This window comes from Furipterus horrens, unplaced genomic scaffold, assembly GCF_987537825.1.
Source record: "Furipterus horrens unplaced genomic scaffold, mFurHor1.1.pri manual_scaffold_12, whole genome shotgun sequence".
NCBI classification, from domain to species: domain Eukaryota; kingdom Metazoa; phylum Chordata; class Mammalia; order Chiroptera; family Furipteridae; genus Furipterus; species Furipterus horrens.
This window is the reverse complement of record NW_028327182.1, coordinates 11991594-12011990: the sequence shown is the minus strand read 5'-3', so window position 1 is coordinate 12011990 and position 20397 is coordinate 11991594. Positions and strand designations below refer to the sequence as shown.

At 35.4% G+C, this 20397-nt stretch overlaps 1 non-coding gene across 1 annotated transcript; it reads left to right on the top strand.

The window, feature by feature from the left end:
* Positions 1–1733: 1733 nt before the first annotated feature.
* Positions 1734–1865, top strand: LOC149995880 (U8 small nucleolar RNA). Its single transcript, XR_016507529.1, has one exon. It is a non-coding gene; the product is annotated as a U8 small nucleolar RNA (small nucleolar RNA).
* The last annotated feature ends 18532 nt before the right edge of the window (positions 1866–20397 follow it).

Below are 20397 nucleotides of genomic sequence, written 5' to 3'. Positions count from 1 at the left end.
TGACCAGGTAGAACCACTATAAAGATAAAAGGGTCATATTTGAGTCATTTACATTTTCAGATTTACTAGACACTGTAAACAGAAATAAAATTTTCAATAAAACAGACATGAAGAGCCTTGGCTGGTGTGGCTCAGTGGATGGAGCACTGTCCTGCAAACCAAAGGGTCGCTGGTGTGATTACCAGTTAGGGCACAGCCTGGGTTGCAGGCCAGGTCCCCAGTTGGGGGCATGCAAGACGCAACCACACACTGGTGTTTCTGACCCTTCCTTTCTTCCTCCATTCCCTTCTCTCAAAAAATAAATAAAGGAAATCTTAAAAAAAAAAAGATATAATGATTGAAAGAAAAAAAATATATAAAAATCTTACTATTCACAGATGACCCAATTAAAAAAAACAAAAAAATCCTAAAACTGCTAGGGAAAAAAGACCTACTAGATCTAACAAGTAAATTCAGTAATGTGGCAGAACACAAAATCAACTATATAACTATTTGTTAGGAATAAAAAATTAGAAAATAAAATTTAAAGAATACCACTTAAAATATTATTGAAAGATAATAAGGCACTTGGGATTATATTTTATAAAACATGTTCAAGATATTTACATAAAAATAACTATAAAATGTGACTGAAATAAACTTTTAAAAAGTCCTCAATAAATGAGAGATATACCGCATTTGTAAATGAAGGACTCAAAATTATTAACATGTTAAATGTCCCTAAAATGATGTACAAATTCAATGCCATTCCAAAATCTCAACAGCCTTTTTTGTGTGTGTATGACAAACTGATTCTAAAACTTAAACAAAAATTAAAGAGTTCTAGACTAACTTAAATAATCTTGATAAAGAAAAACGAAATAGGAAGACTCATTTATAAACTCACTACCAGATTACAAAGTAAAAATTAAGTCTAAGTCCCCTGTGTACTGTCCCAAATTTTCCTTGTCCTTCATCCTCTGTTGCCACTGTACAAAAAGAAATTATCTAAAAATTGTTGTTAACTTTATTGCAGTAATATTGGTTAATAACACATGTAAGTTTCAGAGTATAATTCAGAGTAAATATATTGTGTACATGGCTCTGTGTGCTCACAACCCAAAATCTCGTCTCTGTCCATTGACATGTGTTTGACCTTCTTTGCCCTCTTTATCCACCCTTGCCCTCCTTCCTCTCTGGCAATGCAACAAATGGACCAAACAAAACAAAGAAACTCCTCTGAGATTTGGTATACATTAGTGCCATACGCATTTTTAAATTGTATTACATATTTATCCCAAACAACACCGAGTACAGTTGTGTTTGTTAACCTTTGAGATAAATGTTATTATATAGCCTATGTCGTTTTGCAACTTATTTTTCATTCAATGCTGTATTAGTGACATGTCCCTGTTGACCCATGCTACGTCAGTTCACTAATTTCCTCCACCTTAGTTTTGTCCACCAACTGATAAGGATAAGGTGGTAAACATCCATTTTGATCATTTTTTTTTTTTTTTGCCTTTTACTTTTCCCCTTCAGTGAAATTGGAAGGACCCTGCTGAGTATTTCAGGCATTTCTGGGTGAGAGAACTAACTTTGGCAGACGTTTGTAGGCCACAGTTGTTTTTCCCTTTCAGAGCTGAGCTGCAATGGTAATTGCATGATCCAACTGGCAGGATGGCAAACATTTCTTTGAAAGCAAGGGATACAATTTTGGAGATTGTAGCATAAAACAAGAACACAGCAACCCACCATCAAGTAGAAGAGTCCTTATCTGTTCCTCCTTTAGTCAGGTAGACTGGAAAAAGGTCATTAGAGTTTGCGTGACTCGTGATTAGCATCTCTGCGTAATGCAGAGTTACTATACCCTATTTGCTCCTGATTCTTTAAAATGAAAAAAGAAAAGAACACCACAACCCTCATTTATACCAAGCAAGGTAACAAAAAAGGACAAAAGCAGTATTCCTAAAACTGACCCAAATTTTTAAACAGAACAAAAGGAAATACATATGAATTTCTAAAATAATGGAAGTGGTATAGATAGAATAGGCTGCCGTAGTCCTTCATTTAATACACATAATGAGGGAACACTTTATAGCTCACAGAATTTGATGTATTTTTGGAGTTGGTACCAAAGTATTCAAATGCTCAGGCCTCTATCTTTATGCCAAGAGAGTGTATTTCCTGTACAAAGAGGGTGGTAATAGTAATAAAAACAACATTAATGTTCTGTGTCAGCAATATTCATGCACTTTATATATAACTGATTTATCGTCATTTACAATAATCTTATGAAATAGAAACTATTGTTTCTTTTCTATTTATAGGTAAAGAATTTGACACAAGATGATTAACTGCCCAGTTCAAATATAGAAACTTGAAAAAGAAAAAAAAATGCCATGTTAGAATTTATTCATTTTATTCAAATACTATTGAGCAACATTTCCCTCCTTACCATTTATGTTAATCCTTGGAGAGGAACTCCCCACTATAAGAATAATCACATTTAGATCTCTTTTCAACCTGTTTAAATATGAGTCCCTTAAATGTTCTGAAGGCCCAGCCAGTGTTCTCAGATGAAGTGAAAAGAACTTAAGTTTGATTCAACTTGAATTTCTCTTAAATCTAGATCCATCATTTACTAGCTACAGACCTATCAGTTTTCATACTTTTTAGAAGAGAATAACAATTATATTTCATGCCTTGTTGTTATGACTAAATGAATTCATGTGCAGAGAGTTGTGTCGAGTGGGCTTCCTGGAATTGGTTGAATATGTGAAGGGTAGAACCACGTAAGTGTAGGGGAACTATCAGCTATGAAAGGTACTAAATCTCAAAGACAATCTTAGAGTTATAATCACAAAAGAAACAACTCTATCACCACCTGGATGAATAGAAGTTAATGTGGAAGGAAGTCAGTGACAGCCTTTTGCTTGGGCACGAGAGAGTGTCTCATAAAGTGGGTGCATGTCTGTGCAGAGTCTAATGCTTATTTTATGGTTGAATGTCTGCTTACTCACTGAATATTCTGACCTTCCCAGGGCTGCTGGAAATGGACAAGGCCATGGGCAAGACTTGACAGCTGGGAGAGCGGAGAGAAACAAGGGCAAGTGCACCTACCACCAACACTCAATGCCAAAGAGTCACAGATGATGGACCCATTTCTTGTCCATGAGGTTCAGGGTCATGAGTCACAAACAGGAGCAATTCTGGGGCACAAACCCAGCATAGGGCAAAAGAGCACTTGCTTAATCTGGGACAGCCAGACATTTGTCTGAACTTTCAGGGGCCAGCGTTACTTGGACCACTTAGAATTCAGCAGGGCCGTCTTTTGCCACCACCATCCTCAACTGGACAAACAGAAAATAAATTAGAAAAGTAATTATGAGTAACCAAAAAGAAGATATAAATTTACTACAGAGAGCTATAAAAGGAGATGCCATCTGTTTTCTCTTTATAGTTTCCCATCACAACCTGAATAGTAAGCATAAGAATACACAGAGGCAGCGAAAAAGCAGGATTTGGCCCCTATTAAACCCCAGGCTGCCCCAGGTATCAATTTAACCTGCACTGGTGGGGGACTGAATTTGAAAGAAAAGCTTTGAATAAAATGTGAAATTGAAAATATGAAAAAAGAAGGTAAATTTGTAAGCTCTAAAAGTATGTTTCAACAACTCTGTCTAAGAGGTATAGGATTAAACTAATATGCCATTAAGGAAGTTAGCTACCCCGTGATAAAGGTGGGAGTTATCGATAGAACATCGGCGGTAGTCATTATTGGGGAAATCACATAATTGAGTCTTCAAACACCTGCAAGTTAAAATTGCATACTCCATCAATATGCCAGTTATTGAGCTGTTGCTTTGCACTTTGAATTCAGCCTTCTATACTCTGCATTGTGTGGCAGGGGCCGGGACAATGGAAAGCGCAGTTCTCATTTATCACTTGGCTGCCTGCAGTGTTCCATCAATAGGGGAAGCGGACAGACACTGAGCCACCGGAAGTGCGAAGGGACTTGCCCCTTCTCTTTGAGCCCGTCAGCACCACCTTTTCATGGATTCTGATTTCTAGGTTCCTGGCGTTCTCAGCAGCAGCTCATCCGTAGGACCCCTCCTCTTGTCTGCTGGGTTCTGACATACTCAACGTTTTTCCTGTCTTCCCCCAGTCTTAGAGGAGATATTTGCTTCTTACAGTCACAGTAACTGTGTTAACTCAGTGTTTTGTTTGGGTTTTACTAGTTTTCCAACATATTACATTCTTATAGTAATGTTTCTTTGAAAATAGCCTGTGTTCCTTTTGCATTTTTGACTGGATCCTTGAGGGACAGAAGTTGCAGATAGTAACTACAGGTTTGATACATAGTAGTTATTCAGTTAACAGCCGTTCCTGTCCATGAGTGGAGGTGGAAATAGAAATTGGAAATCTACTGTGCTTTTCATTTCCCGTGACTATATATTTGGCTATTAATAGGAGCATTGTCTTTATAACAAGGCCATAAGGATTTTACCCAAGAAATAACCCTGATATTATAGTGAATATATACATAGTCATATAGTCACTAGCATATCATTTATGTCACTATATATGTATATATAGACATTTTATGTATATACACTTAAATATGTGTAATATATAAGTATATTAAAATATTCAAAATACTTCTCAGATATATGAGAAAAAAAGAAAGGAGGGAGCATTATTATTAATAATGGTAAAACTACATTCTACTTTAATATTTTTATAATGTTTGCTTATATGAATGCTGTTACAAAGCCATATGTATCCTTTGATAATCAGAGATATAAAGACACCTGCATTGTTAAACCCTACATATGTAGCAATGTAAACTTCTGTGTATTAAAAGTTACTATCTAGGTCACTCTATAACAGCTTTAGAGCTTAATCAATACATAATTAAAGAATGGGCTTTAAAAATCATGTCTCTGAGCTTACTATCTTTTTTTCCCCCAAGGTTTTATTGATTTATTATTTTTAGAGTTAGGGGAAAGGAAAAAGAGAAGGTGAGAAACATTGATGTATGTTTGCATCTTGTGCACCCCCAGCTAAGGACCTAGTTCGAGACCTGGCCTGTAACCCAGGCATGTGTGCTGATTGGGAATTGAATTGGTGATCCTTTGGATCGCAGACTAGCGCTCAATCCACTGAGCCACACCGGCCAGGGCGTTACTTTTTTCTTCTGTTAGGTTAATGGCCCACTGTTGTGCCTTTGAAGAGCTTGTTTACATCTATATCAGATCTTCTTGGTTTTGGAAAGTGAATTTTCTCATGTTATATTTTCATCTTTAACAGTTTTAATTAGATTTTAGTTCCTGCCCTACTTTATTTTTTCATTTTACATTATCATGATTATTCGCTTTACACTGATGGTTTTACATTCCTTAATGAACAGCTCAGGCATCTCCCGAGAATGACATGAGCTCCGGCTGTTGAACAAGGTTGGAATCTCATTCTGCAGCAAGGAAATGGCTCTGCAATGTCACCGCAACGCGTCTGAAGGCTGGAATGTTGGAGCGGTTTAGATTTTTCTACATGAAACCCCTGAGTAATAATTAGTTTCTAACAACACACTTTCATCTTCCTATAACAATCTGGTCACTCATACATTTATCTACTCACACAGAACAATACAGAAAAAGGCAACAGACCTCTCTTTCATCCCCTATAACCTCTAAGGGAGCAAACTTTTTCATTTTCCATCACCCAGAGGCTCCACACAATAGAAATAAATATTTACTTAACTGGTTCCAGAGAACTGTTCAGAAAAATTGTCAATAGTTACATAAAAAATGAAAGACCAAACAATAAAGAGAGGGGGAAGAAACTTTAAAACCAAAGACCAGTTGTTATCATATAAGTATACATATCCTCATTCTGAAAGGAGATCTACATACACACATAGGTGTAAATATGTATGTATATACAAAATAGGAACTATTTAGGTTCATTTCTACATATTTTAGTATAACTACCAAAATCTGTTACAGCACTTAAGATGTTCACATCCTCTACTTTTTCATCTGACCAATACATATCATTTGTATGAAAGCAAGTTGCATATTCTATAAACCCTACATACCTAGGGCCTAGCATATAGTAATACATTAGTGAATTTGTGTTGCATAAATCTATATATTGTCTTTTAATCATGTATTCATTCATTTGTTTGTTATTTACTTACTAAATAAGTAATTCATTACAAGCGATATAAGTAAAACAGGAAGAAAACAACAACAAAAACTCACTGCTATCTTGGTGGTTATATACTATGACATGATACACACAATTAAATAAATAAAATATACAGTGTATCAAATAGTAAAGAGGTGTTATAGAGATAATCAAGGCACGTAAATCAGACAGAACAGGTGTATGTGTGTCTAATTTTTAAAAAGGTCAAGAAGACCTCAGAGAGAAGAGCTTTTTGAATAAGCACCCTAGGGATATGAAACAAAAATGTCCTGTAATTAAAGGTGAAGAAAAAGTTAAGTGCCAAGGCTTTGTGGCATCACAGTGCCAGGAAGGCTTAAAGAATGAGAGCCTGCACGTCCAGAGGTCAAGTGATCTGCGACACAGTAGTTCCTATTAGCATTATAATGATTTTAGATTTTACTCAAGATGGATTTGGTAACCATTGGAAAATTCTAAGCAGAGGAGACTAATCAGATTAAGGGTAGAAGTAAGAACACTGTATAAAAGCCTACTGCTTAACAAAAGGATAACAGAGATGGTTATAAGAGATTGTTTTGTTCTGTTGTATCTTGGAGGTAGTTCCAGAATCTGTGGATGAATATGATATGGGATGTGAGGGAAGAAAATGAGTCCAGGATGATATAAATATTCACGAAACGTTCATTGTTCACTTGTGATGATTCTGTCACTGTTTCAAGTGTTTTATTCATATTATCTAACTTATTTTTATTTAGAATATATTTTTAGTAGAACTTATTATTTTTCTCATTTGTAAATGAGAAAATTAAGACATCAAGAGGGTCCATAACTTGTCAAAGTCAAAACTTGAACGTGACAAACCTAGATTCCAGTCCCTGGCTTTGTCGTCCAGCTCTCTATCGCTGGGCTCTGCTGTTTCTCCACGACGGCTTCCTGAGTGTTTATTACAAGAAACTGAGACAACATTCTTACTACCGAGTAACAGAGAAGGCTAGAAAAACCTTCAGGGAAAAAAAATCAAGAATGTGGTTTTTGGATATGTTGTTTGAAATGTCAAGGAAAGTAAAAATATCTGCAAGTAAAAATGGGGTTTCTGGTTGTAGAGATAAAATTTGGCATCGTCAGACTGTAGGTGGGATTTAACAGACAAATGTCTTACAGGAAGTGAGGTTAGGTAAACTGTTCTGTTGCTCAGTCAACTCTCATTTCTACTATTATTTAATTCTTTTAACCAGAGAAAGAAAAACAATAGTAACAAGGACATAACAATATTTGAAACACATTATTTTTTAAACTTTATTTATTTTTCAAGAGAGGGGAAAGAGTGCAGGAAGAGAGGAAAATTTCGCTTGTACTGACCCTGCAGTCCAGGCATGTGCCCTGACTGGGAATCGAACTGGTGACCTTTTGCTTTGTGGGATGATGTCCAACCAACTAAGCCACACTGCTCTGGGCATCGAATCATATTATTATCTCTCATACTAGAAAAATGCATCCTTCATAATATATTACAGACTTTCTCTTTATTGTTCTTTCTTGTGATTTAAATGGTAAAGAAGAATTGTGACCAATAGGTACCTTTTTGTGCTCTTTTATTTTGATGTATTAAAATTAAATAATTTTGAAAATGAAATCGTTTTCATTTTTAAATTCATATGAAAAGATGGAGCTTTTCTTTCTAACAATATTATGAAAACAAATATATCATCTTACACAGTGATCTAACTGTGGAATTCAGTGAGGTTAATTATTATGTAACCTCTATCAGGCATGTATGTCATAGAAATATGAGAAAGTGTGATTGCAGTAATTTTATTATCTAAAGGAGATGATAAACAATAAAATAGATCTGCAATGAAATTCTATTTTATTTAACCAAGATATTATAGTATTTACTATGAGCCAGGCATGATTTTTGAGACATGTAACATATTAACATATATAACCTTCCTGACAATTCTGTATGGTAGGAACTATTATCACTAATTTACATATTTTTAGAAATGGTTAAATGTGCTCAGGGGCATGTATCTAGTAAATGGAGGAAGCAGGATTTGAACCTAGGCAGACTGACTTTTCAATTATATGAAAATTCTATTCTAATTGATCATTGAATTTCCTCACATTTATCTTCTTTGTATGTTGACCACTGGGGCATACATGTGAAGGTTCAGGAAGAGAGATTTGCATTTTAACTTGAGTAGGCTTTTGATGCAATATATAGCCTTTGTTGAAGTTCAAGATGTTGTCAACCTTGGTTCAGCTTTCCTGGAGAGATGACTTGCTTTATACACTGTTCTACATAAATCCTCCTATCTTCTCATTCTTACTCACTTCCTCTTTTCTGTCCCCTATCCTCCAGAAGACTAAGGAAAGTAGCTGTGGTGAACTACACTTTCTCCATTCACCTTTCAGAAGGATAAGGAAAGTCTAAAGTGAAATAATTCTAAGAAGTTTATTGATCCAAAAGCCCAGTTATTGATGGAAGGAAATTAAACAAGAAGTGATTCAAATTCATTCAAGTAATGCTTGACATGAGTGAGAACTTAATCTAGAAGAGGGTTGGCAAACTTATTCTATAAAGGCCCAAATAGTAAATAGTCTATGCTTTGCAGCCGATACTGCCTGTCATATAGTCTCCCTTGTTTACTAGCTGTCAGACTACAGGCTTGATTTGCCCACTGGTTATGGTTCATACACCTCTGAGCTAAACATCCACTTTTTTAAAAAATTGCCAAATTCCAATTTTACATTGTGATTGTGAATCTAATTATTCATTTTCCTTCACTCGTCTTTCTATAAATATTTATTAAGCATGTACTCCTTGCTGAGCCCATCCTCAAAGTTGCGATGTGTCAAGTAGACCAAGGGTATACATATATTAAGTTGGCTCTACTGTAGGACAGAAAATAAACACATCTACAAGTAAAGAGAAAAACATAAACTTTGATATTAATAAGTGCAGTAAAGGAAATAAAACAAAACACTAAGATAGGTGGAATATTCAGGTTAGGGTTTGCTTTATCTTAGGTGGTTAGGAAAAGGCCCTCTAAGAAAACTCATTTCAAACAGAGATAAAAACAGCCATATGGATTAACCCATCAGCAAGATAAGGAATATGCCAACACAGAGAGCTTTTGGCATCAATTGAGTAGCATAATATTAGAGGCTGGTGCTTAAGAACACCATAAAGCTTGGTCTACTTTCGTCAGGAGCCAGGCTGCTGATGGCTGACAATGTGGAAATTTTTGAGTTGTAGCCTGTGAGTGAAAGACTTCAATCAACACAGAACCTGGATCAAAGTGGAAAATGTTCAGGAAACAAGCTGGGAGCAAACCAACAACTCGGGACCATAGTTAATTGAGAAAGATGGTAATAAATGAGATTGGGGAGATAGGAACGACTGTGGGCTTTGCAATTTATTTTTATAGCAAAGATAAATTATTGCAGGATTAAAGTAAGGGAGAGCTGTCATCAAATCCATGCTTTAAAGGAAACATCAGTCTGGAGCATGCAAGACTGCAAGGGTGGAAATGGAGAATGTAAAAGTAATTCTTAAAAAAATATATATTCAAGCAAAGTCTGAAAAGCTCTATGATGCATACTTTATTTTCATCAATAAAGATCTAAGCACAGATCTAACATTTACTATTTATACATTCCAAAATTGTAGACTCTTTTTCAAAAATAGAAAAGCCCTTTATCCATTACTTTTTAAACAAGAAGAAAGAAAAACAAAGAAAACACTTTTGTGGTGTAAACATGAGAAGTACAGCAAGAAGTGTTGTCTTAATTTTAATAATTTGTGTTTTCTGAAACACTAGAAACTGACAGATTCTAGAAGCTTGGGTGCCACATTAAGTTGTATTGATTTTCTTTGGGTAAATTAATGTGTCTGTCTTTATAAAGAACTATTTAAGGATATTTTTACTTAAAATTGAAAAAGCCTAACAATAGTTCAAAGAACATTTGATGTGCACCAATAATTCTTCTTCTTTTGACTCTATTGATTTCTAGTATAATCATAATTGAGGAATTTTTTCAAAAGGGAAATCAGGTTCCTCTTGTTTGTCTTTTCAAAATTAAGCCTGTGTATTAAAATAAAAATAAAAGGGATACAAATCAGTAAAGAAAAAGGAAACAGGAAAAATAATGTAATAAATAGAAACATTATTAATTGATTTCTGGCAAAGACAATTATTTAAATTGCTATTTATGTACTAATAGGAAGCTGCGTTCTTACATTTTCTCAGGGAAAATGCATTTAGTTGGCTAATAAAAACTGCTTTTAAAACTATTACTCTTAATACTCTTCTCCCATTAGTAAACAACGAAGTGGTCTGACTGCTTCCAGCCCCTCTCTGAACCTCAGCCCAGTGCATTAATATACTTTCTCTACACAAATAGCTTCAAGCAAGAGAGATGTCCTCAAAAATTAAACCAGACTTTTACACATGACGGCTTACAATTCTTCATATAGTTCCCAAATGCCCTGTTATTCAACCCCCCTGTTTAACCTGTACCTTTCCAAACAAGTTGACTCCTTCCACCTCTCAAACGTACCTCCCCACTCTACCCCCAGCAACAACAAAGCCTACTTCTCATTCCTGAAGCCCAGGGAGAGGTCCTGGATCAGCCTGGTTATAGCCCCTTTCACTCTCCATGACAGCAGCTACTTTTATTTCTCCACGTCTGTATTTTAATCTTACGTAAGAATAGTGGCTTACGTGGGTTTCCTTTTTTCCTGACTACGTTAAGTTCTTCTAGGGGAGAGAACATATCTGTCTCCACTTTTCATTCGGTGGCATGAAGTGGAAATGCGATAAATGTTTGTCAACTGGATGAGCAGGTGAAAGTGTGAGCCCGAGAACACAATATGCAATTGGGAAATAATATGACAGGACATTGCTGATTCTGTGTTTCAGAAACGTAAAATGACAGTTAATTTCATTTGGTCGTACTTCTTGGCAAGATGGCTGTGTAAAGAACACAGTAGCTGATTTCTCTGCTTTTGTCAGTACCCTCAAATTGTCATGCATATCAACTCTTTGTATAATAAGAGCATAAAAGTTCCAAAAGCCCTAGAATTGTACCATCGTTAATAAAAGTGTCATTTGTCTACTTGTCAATAGCTGAGGAACCCCTCTCCCATTCTCCATGGATGAAAATCCTCGCTTGTTAGACCTCAGGAAAAAAAAAAAAAAAAATCCAACATCGGTAACAAGTAAGTGTTAAAATCTTACACTGGTATCAACTGATTTAAAGGAATAATAAAGTGTGAGGGAGGTAGTGGAAATTAGGAAAAAGGCTTTATTTGAATTAACTAATACTAGTTTCTGAAGTCAGAAGAATTTGGCCAAAGCACTGGACAACCTCTGGAGTCCTAGAGTAGCCAGGCTTGGCAAAATCCTTGCGGTGTTGTAAGAGCTTAACCCTAAAAAATAACCAGACAAGAGAGTGTTCTTCAACTTGTCAATCAAGGGAAAAGAAACAGAAGTCAGATAGATGAAAAATATGTACTTCTTCACAGTAGTATTGATACTAGTGGTAATAATAATAATAGCTAGTAACAAATAAAAGCACTTTGTTTTTCCCTGCAAGCTTTCCTCCATGCACTTGGCATATATATTAACTAAATTCTCACCACAGTGCTATGATGTACTTGCTATGTTTATCCTTGTTTTATACGTGAAGAAATGTAAGCAGAGAGAAGTGAAAGACTCTCTCAAGGCTCTACACTCTGTAGTGGTGAAACCTTGTTTCAAACCAAGGCTCCTCACTCTGCTGTGCTGCCTTGGTTGTTCGTTTAACCAGGAAAGGAAATTAAAAAGTGGCAGCATTGGTAAGTAATATTCCTCTGATAAGATATGGATTTTTGCTACCTATCCTCATTCTTCCAGTCACAAAAATTGTTCTATAAAACTATCCGAAATTCTATGTATTAGGTGTAGGACAAACTTTCTACTAGTACATCCACAGCTAATAAGGAAACCAAAGACAATATTACTATGTAGTTAATGCCTCAGCTCTAGAAAGTCCATTCCTTGTATAAAATAGGTAGAAAGAGAAAAGACTGAAAACAAATATAACATAAACATCCATCCAAACCAACCAAGAAGGCAAACAAACTCAACATTTTAAATGGAGCTAATTAAAAGTTCTGCAACTTTAGAAAAAGTGAAAGAACATTTAAAATGGGAGACAGAAATAAAATTTTGAAAGCATTTGCTTTAAATTACTTTAAATTTAATAAATTTTATTAATATAATTTAACTTTTAAAAGGTCGTGGAACTACATAAAAGCATAGGATAAAATGTAAAATAATAGAAAATTTTACAAAAGACCAGATGGAAAAGAAGCTGTTAGGGAAGCTAGAAAGGTGTTGTAAAGCTGATCAAAGATCAGAATTGTCAGTGCAGAAAACCAAGCAAGTAAGTGATTTGTAGGAGAGATTTTGGGAATTCCTGTTACTACAGGGAAACTTAACCGTGTTCCAAAAAAAGAGACAGAAAACAATAAATATTATTAAAGAAAGACAATATAATCTTGATTGTTCGCATTTAAGATTTAAGAGATACAAGAACAATTGGAATACTGTAGAGGTAATCAGTCTATTTCTAAGAATGTAAATAATATGAGTATGGCAAAAACTAGACAATGAATGTAATTGTATGTTTATGTATATGTAATATATAATACAGTTTCTTGTATCTCTTAAATCTCAAGTTTAAGACACTAATGATGATATAAGACTTACAAAGACATTCATTTTTATACTTTGAAATTAAAGAGAAAATTATGACAATAGTTTTCAAGAAAACTATTATTAGTAAATATTTATGCCAATAGCCATAATAACTACATATTGCAATACAAATAATAAAAGACTTTTTTTAAAAAATAGCACTGAATTAACCAAATTTTGCAGGTGGTTTGATCTCTGCCCAATTTGACTACTCATTCCAGAAATTTAGGACTTAGTTTCTCTTGTATCTATCATGATGGAAGGAATACAATGATTAATTATGCACCTATTAATGTATTAAATTATTAAATAAGCATAACTAAAATAAAATGAAGTTTAAAAGATGAAGAATAATAATATAATACCCATAGCCCTATAGAAATTTAAAATAAATTAATGTAATTGTATGTTTATATATGTATAATTCGTAGAACTTTATCAGTACTTCGGCATGAATATTTGGTTGTTCAGTCCTCCTTGTTTTCCTAATATATTTGTATCTATTTTTTATTTTTTATTTTATTAAATTTATTGGTGTGACATTGGTTAATAAAGTTATATCGGTTTTAAGTGCACAATTCTATGATATAGCATCTGCGTATTGCATTGTATATTTACTACCCAAAGTCACATCTTTTTCTGTCATATATTTACTCTTACTGACCCCCAATATTCTTTCTCTTTGAGAACCACTATACTGTTTTCTGTGTCCATGAGTTTTTCTTTGCTTTCAGTTTTATATCTCACATATGGTAAAATCATGTCTTTTGACATTTTTAGTCTTTTATTTTAATTAGTAGGAAATTTTCAAGATCTATCCATGTTGTCACAAATGGCAGCATTCATCTTTTTTTATGGCTGACTAGTATTCCATTATATATATACCACATTTCGTTATATATTTTAATTGTATTTTTTTTTTGCAATGAACATATATTTGAACCATGTTATCTCTTGGCAGTTTACCAGAAGCAGGGGAGACTCATATCAATAAGAAATGGCCCTTAAACTTACATTAGTTAAGTGGCCAATAAAATTTTATTATCAAAAAATTAAAATATAATTTATAAGCAATGTAATAAATGCAAAATAGTAACAAACTGGAGAGCGTAAGGATGGAGAAAAAGATAAATGACTTAAAGGATGCCTAATATTTTAACACAAAATGTCACAGAATGGAGACTCCTAATTTACTAGTTTGAACATGGAGAAATTTTCAGTAAAATATCAAAACATTTTTTTCAACAAAATTGGGAAATAAGATTAGGTACAAACACGGTGCCTGGCATAAAATCACATGGAAATAATTATTTTATGTTGAAATAAATGAAAGAGTTTGAACATTAAGGCATGACTACACTGCAATGTTATTTTTTTCTATATGTATATTGATAATAAAGTTGACACAAGTTTGTTTATTAATTCTTTTCATCCTCAGAAAGAAACTGTGACTCCGTTTTGATAGTGTGGGAAAAGAAATGAAATCTTTAAAGTGTGCCTGGACCTCATAGGTTTGATTTAAAGTATATTTTGCATCCTACCTTTCTTTCCTCTTTTCTTTTTAATGAACAGCTTGTTTCTAAAGCAGACACGCGCAGTTTGGCACAGCCTTTACAGTTCAGCACAATGTGGTTGAATTGGCAGTCTCGGTTCTGAGGAAGCCATTCTTGTCTCGGCACCAAAACTTCATTAGTCAAATCCCTGCAGAATGAGATGGTTGCAAGGCAGAAAGACGAATGACATGACGAGGGCACTCATATACTGATCTTCAGACTTCAGAAATATTTACCATAGAGAAAATATGATTAAATAGCTCATAATGCGTGTGACTTTTCTTTTGAAATGTATTATGAAGAAACAAGGGGCCATTATTAAGTAAAATAAGGGTTACTTGAATAGAAACATTGCATCCCTGCACAGTCAATATGGTGACCAAGAAGGCTACTAAGAGAACTGATAAATGGACAGGAAAGATATACAGTGTGGATTCATGGGACAAATGGATGATTCACATGCCATGTGGAATGGAACAGAACAATGTAATATTTCAATACACTACTCAGAGCATTGCACAATTAAAAGCTTACACATAGTTTATTTCTGGAATGTTCCACTTGATATGTTTGACCTGCAGTGGGCTGCAGGTAACTGAAACCATGCAAAGCAAAACCAGGCCTGGGAGGACTACTATACTATATTGCTGTCTTACCCATATTATCCATCCTTCCTGGGGCCCATCTGTTGACTGCAGTCTGTGTGAGAACATTCTCTGAATGTAGAAGTCCCCTCCCCTGTCCCTCCAAAGGCCAAGAGGAGGACAGGTAACTATCAATAAACCAAAGAGCATGAGCAATTTTGGGCATGTTCTCTACAGTTTGTCAGAGAGTCCCAAAAGGAATTAGACCCACTTATCTATAGCAATAATGCCGTCACAGATATACTTACATCAGCTTTGCTCCTGCCTGTCTAAATTTTACACCTGTTCTCTTCACAGAACTTCCTGGGTCATTTCCGCATTAAAAAAAATAAATATGATAACTTTTCAAATGCTGCAACTTCATAGTTACTGAAACTCTCACCTGCAGGGTAGTGGGAGGAGACACAGCTGGAGTGGAGGCACTGATCTATCCAATACCTCTAGCGATGAAATGTACTGGCAATGGTATTGACTCATTAGAAGGACTGTAGAGTTGGCTGCCTTCTGGTTGCTTTCTTAGAATCCTTGAAAAATGAAAGGATAGATTTAGATCACCCTACCACCAACTCAGACCTTACTGTGAAAGCCATAAGAGTGGCAAAATCAGTTCCTCGATGAGAAAATAGAGGGTGTTGGGGTATGTGGACTTTTGGTAGGATGTGCTAAGAACCATAAATCCACATAGTCACATAAACCCTTAAGCTGAGAAAAGTAACACCCTTGCCTTTTCTTGAGTAGCCTTCTGGTTTCTGGAGACCATGCAATGATCAGCCCTGAGCTGGATGCCTCATAAGCTGATGATTATTGAGTACTGTAAACTTAACCTAGCAGGAACCTCAGTCTTACCTGCTGTGCAGAAAGCAGTATGTTTGCTAGAAGAGATTGATGCAGCCCCTGACACCTGGGGTGTGGGTATTGATATGGTGACTATCTTTTCTTATTTCCCACTAAGGCAGCAGTACCTACTGATTTTCTTGTGTAAAGGCCATATGACTGCTCCTGTTCTTTACCACAATATAGTAAGAAAGGCCTTAGTTGCTCAGACATCCCAGAAAGCTTTCTGCTGGTGTAGTATGTCCACAGTGCCATGTTATTTATACCCAGTGAGCAGAAAACGGCATGTTCTCTATATGCCCTGGTGAGAAACAAGTGGGCCAGTGTTCAAGAGATAAACCCTACCACAATGCGCGATTTCTGCCTCACCAGTCAAATCATTGGGTTACCCTAATGGAGGTAGCAAACAGCTGTTTTAACTGGGAAAAAAGGCCATGTCAAGGGGTCACCAGGCACAGGAACTGGACTAGCAGGTTAGCGTGCAGAGCACCGAGGTCCTCATCCAGAGAAATGGCCCCGCCTGCCTGGCCTGCTGGCACTACCCATGAGCTTGTGTCTCTGGGCAGGTTACCAGATGCAGCTGAGTTGGCTCTCCTCTCAACTAACAAGGGGGGGGCGGGGGATAAACCAGCCTGGAGGGCCCTCCAAATTGCTTCACTTGAATGTGACAATGTAATTCTACACATAGGTCAGATATTGCAGAATTGCTCTTCCAACCAGTTGTAACAGCGTTCACTCTTAAAATAATGAGAGTGCTCTCTGGCCCACAGCGGCACCAATACTTGTTATTCTAGGAATTTGAAAAATTTGCCAATGAAATGTGTTTGCAAATTTACCTTACTGTGGCCTTAATTTTTTCGTTTCTATTAGTCTGAACACCTTTCCCATCTTTCCTGGCCATTTGGAGTTCTTCCACTCACATCCCATCTTTCACCATTTTTAGTAAGTGGGTTTTTTTAATTGTTATATAAAAATCTTTTTTATATTCTGGTTACTAATCCTTCTAGTTTTTTGTGCTGCAAATATCTTCTTTCAATCGGAGTTTACATTTCAATTTTTGTATGATATGTTTGGATACACAGAAAAAATATATAAATAAAAGCAATATTTCCTTATTAACATTTTGGTATCATATAAGAAATCATTTCTTATATTAATGCTGCATAGATAATTGGATGCATGTTTTCTTTACATTTGCTTCTTTCATGCAAAAGAAGACTATTTTTGTATTTGGTATATTTTAGAAGTCTAATTAACCCCTGTCCAATTCAAAACCAGGTGACTTCTCACTGTATTATGTTGAGGAATCATGACTTTTCATCATAAATTTACACTGGCATGTCTGCATTATGTCAGATTTCCATAGGACCATGGGTTTATTTCTGTACTTTCTACTCCTTTTTATTAATACATTTATCTCCACTGATCCACTACCAAGACATTGCCTTAACTCCTCTAACTTGATTATTAGAACTGATAGATCATAGTACAGATCCTCTAACCTTGTTATTTTGTTCAAAAAAACATTTCCATATTTAATTTTTGGTTCTTACATGTATGTTTGAAAATCAACTTGTCAAAATCCACTATGAAAACCATTTTGATTGCAATGGCATGTATAACATTTATAGCTTAATTTGATGACAATTGACATATTTCCTATGTCGTCGTCGGCAGCCGTCCGTCTCGAGAGACGATGGTGTAGCTTCTTAAGAGTCTATCTGCACCGCCGAGAATGGCTGTGCAGTCCGACTCGGGAGTGACATGGTATCTGTCTCCTCCCGTGTTGAATCGACATCTTGTGATGACGCTGAAGCTACAGAGCCTGGGCAGGGTAATATGGAGGGTCTGCTGTTGCCCATGCAGCAGACCCCCCTTCTCTTCGCAGCTGAAGGGTCCAAGGGAAAGCAGACCCCCCTTCTCTTCGCAGCTGAAGGGTCCAAGGGAAAGACGGAGTCGATACAGCTTGGGTTCAGGTGCGCCGCAGGAGTTGCCGGTGTTGAATACAACGTCAAACCGCCTTAGGGACTCCGGCTCCGGATTTTCTGTCGGGGTTTACTCCCTTAGCCTTTCCCCTGAAGAGGTATGCCGCAAGGCAGCGGAGGTTTTTTGGAGTCAGAGTTTTCCTTCTCTGATGTACCCTGACTGGAAGATCGAACCAGCGACACTTAGCTCGCAGGCCGACGCTCAATCCACTGAGCTAAACCAGCCAGGGCAGGTTTCCTATGTAGATGCCTCTTATTTATAAACATGTTAAATTCAATCACTTCACTTAGTATTACCTTAATATATTAATTATTTTGTCATAAAAATGTTGCAAATACTTTAAAAATGCAAATCACTTGAATCCCATTCTTTACAAAGGTATTACTCAATGAACTTTTTTAGTTATTCTATGAGTTTGGCAGATCAGGAAGGTAGTTTTAATTCTAATTCCAAATCTGAGAGCAGTTCTGTGATAACAGACCATGAAGTCTAATTGCTTTTTTTTCTCTTTTTTAAATTTCGTCCAGAATGCAGATGCAGATAGGAAGATTCATTATAACGTCTTCTGTGTCTAGATGATTTTTCTGGTAAGTCTTTCACTATGGTTGTGACACTTGCTTGAACCACTAATTCTACAGTTTCACGGCCCTGCTTTGCTTGGGTTGAAAGCCTTTTCTGATGAGCCAGAGTGACATATAAACTGTACTCCTGACCACAGAAATTCCTTTTCTGCCTCCTTCCCAACAACTAAATTGTCTGGGGCAGGCACCAGCCTGGTTTTAAGCTTCCCTTTCATTTGTGTCTCTTGGGGAATTTGTACCTTATTAAGAACTCAGCTATATACCTAAATTTGTTTGATATGGTTTATTCAACTATTATTGCTACTTTTTCATCAGTCCTTAGATTTTCTGTCTACCATATTACCGTGGAAGAGAAAACTTTTAATACAGATTTTTAATATTAATATGTTCTAGTCACTAAAAATAACCCAGTAATTTAACTGCTTTTCTGAATAATTTAAGTAGTACAAATTCACAAATAATTCAACCACAGTGAAGAAGAATATTTTGAAAATTTCCCCAAGATTAAAAATCTATCCATTTTGGTAATGGACATATGAATTATTCAGTTAAACAGCAGGAATATGAATAGAGCATGGGACCTAGATTTTATTGATTTAGACATCCTCATTCACTAAATGTTGAACAAAATCTCAGAGAAAGTGAGAATATGATAGAGAAAAATTATCAGTTTCAAAAATCTTATCAAATGGAACTAAAATACTTGCCAAACAATACCAATAATACTCTGATTTGTAAGTGCTCATTTTAAAATTTGTGCAAATTTTATTTATCTACATATGTACATATATATGACAGCAACTAGTTGTCAGAATTCTTAGTGAAACTTTAATTTGATTTGTTGGTAATCCTGAATATTATACTAGATTTTGTTTTGAACAACTTAGTCATGTGTAAAATTGAAACTAAACCACCCATAAGAGATTTCTCCCTAAAAATTCTTATGTGTTTGAATTAGATAATCACCTTTGAGTACAGTCTACTTTGGTCACTATATTTTGATAATTAACAAATAAAATTGAATTAGTTTTACAGCTTATAGCAGATTTTCATTTTGGTTCTGTAACTTTTCATGCCATCTTGAACAAGACTCAATCAATTTCGAGCCTCTTTTAAAGTAGGATAAAAATTTTTATTTTTTCGATAAAGATATTTTGAGGTTGGACATAACAATATAAACTAATAAAATTAGCATTCATGAACTGAATCACTCCCATGTAGTGCAATCTTTTGAATATTTGTATTCTTTATTTTTGAGTCACTAGTAGAGTAATAATTTGTATTGATAATGAAGCTCCCCAAATGCTTCCTGAATCATAAAAGAAAGATTAAATTAGGTTCAGAATAGTTCCAAGTGACTCATCTGTCTCATTAATCTCCTAATTTAAGTCTCAAAGTCCTCCAAAGTATTTTTTTCAGAGAAACTCACCACTCATAGCATTCTTATTAAATAGTGTTAAAATATATTTTCTTTTTTCTTTTTGGTGGTAAAATATGCAGGTCAAGACAAGCCTGTACTTTCTACTGCCTGCTAAATATGTGGTTTTGACCAATTTACATAATTTCCATAAACTTGGTTTTATCTATAAGAATAAGATAATAAAACCTCACTCAAAATATTATTGGCATATAGTTGGGACTTGACATAGTGATAAGTACTTTTACTCTTCTGTCTTTTTTTTTTTTAACTAATACTTTTCAGCCATTATTTTCATCATGCTTCAGCTGTAGAAGGCTAGTTCTCTTCACCTCAGGGCAATTGCTAGAAAAGGTAGTCATGAGTCATTAGTTGCCAACAATCTTGGTACACGAGGCAGATCAGAGCAACACCAACTACATCCACTACGGTTTGCTTACTCCAATAACCTAACAGGTCTCTCTG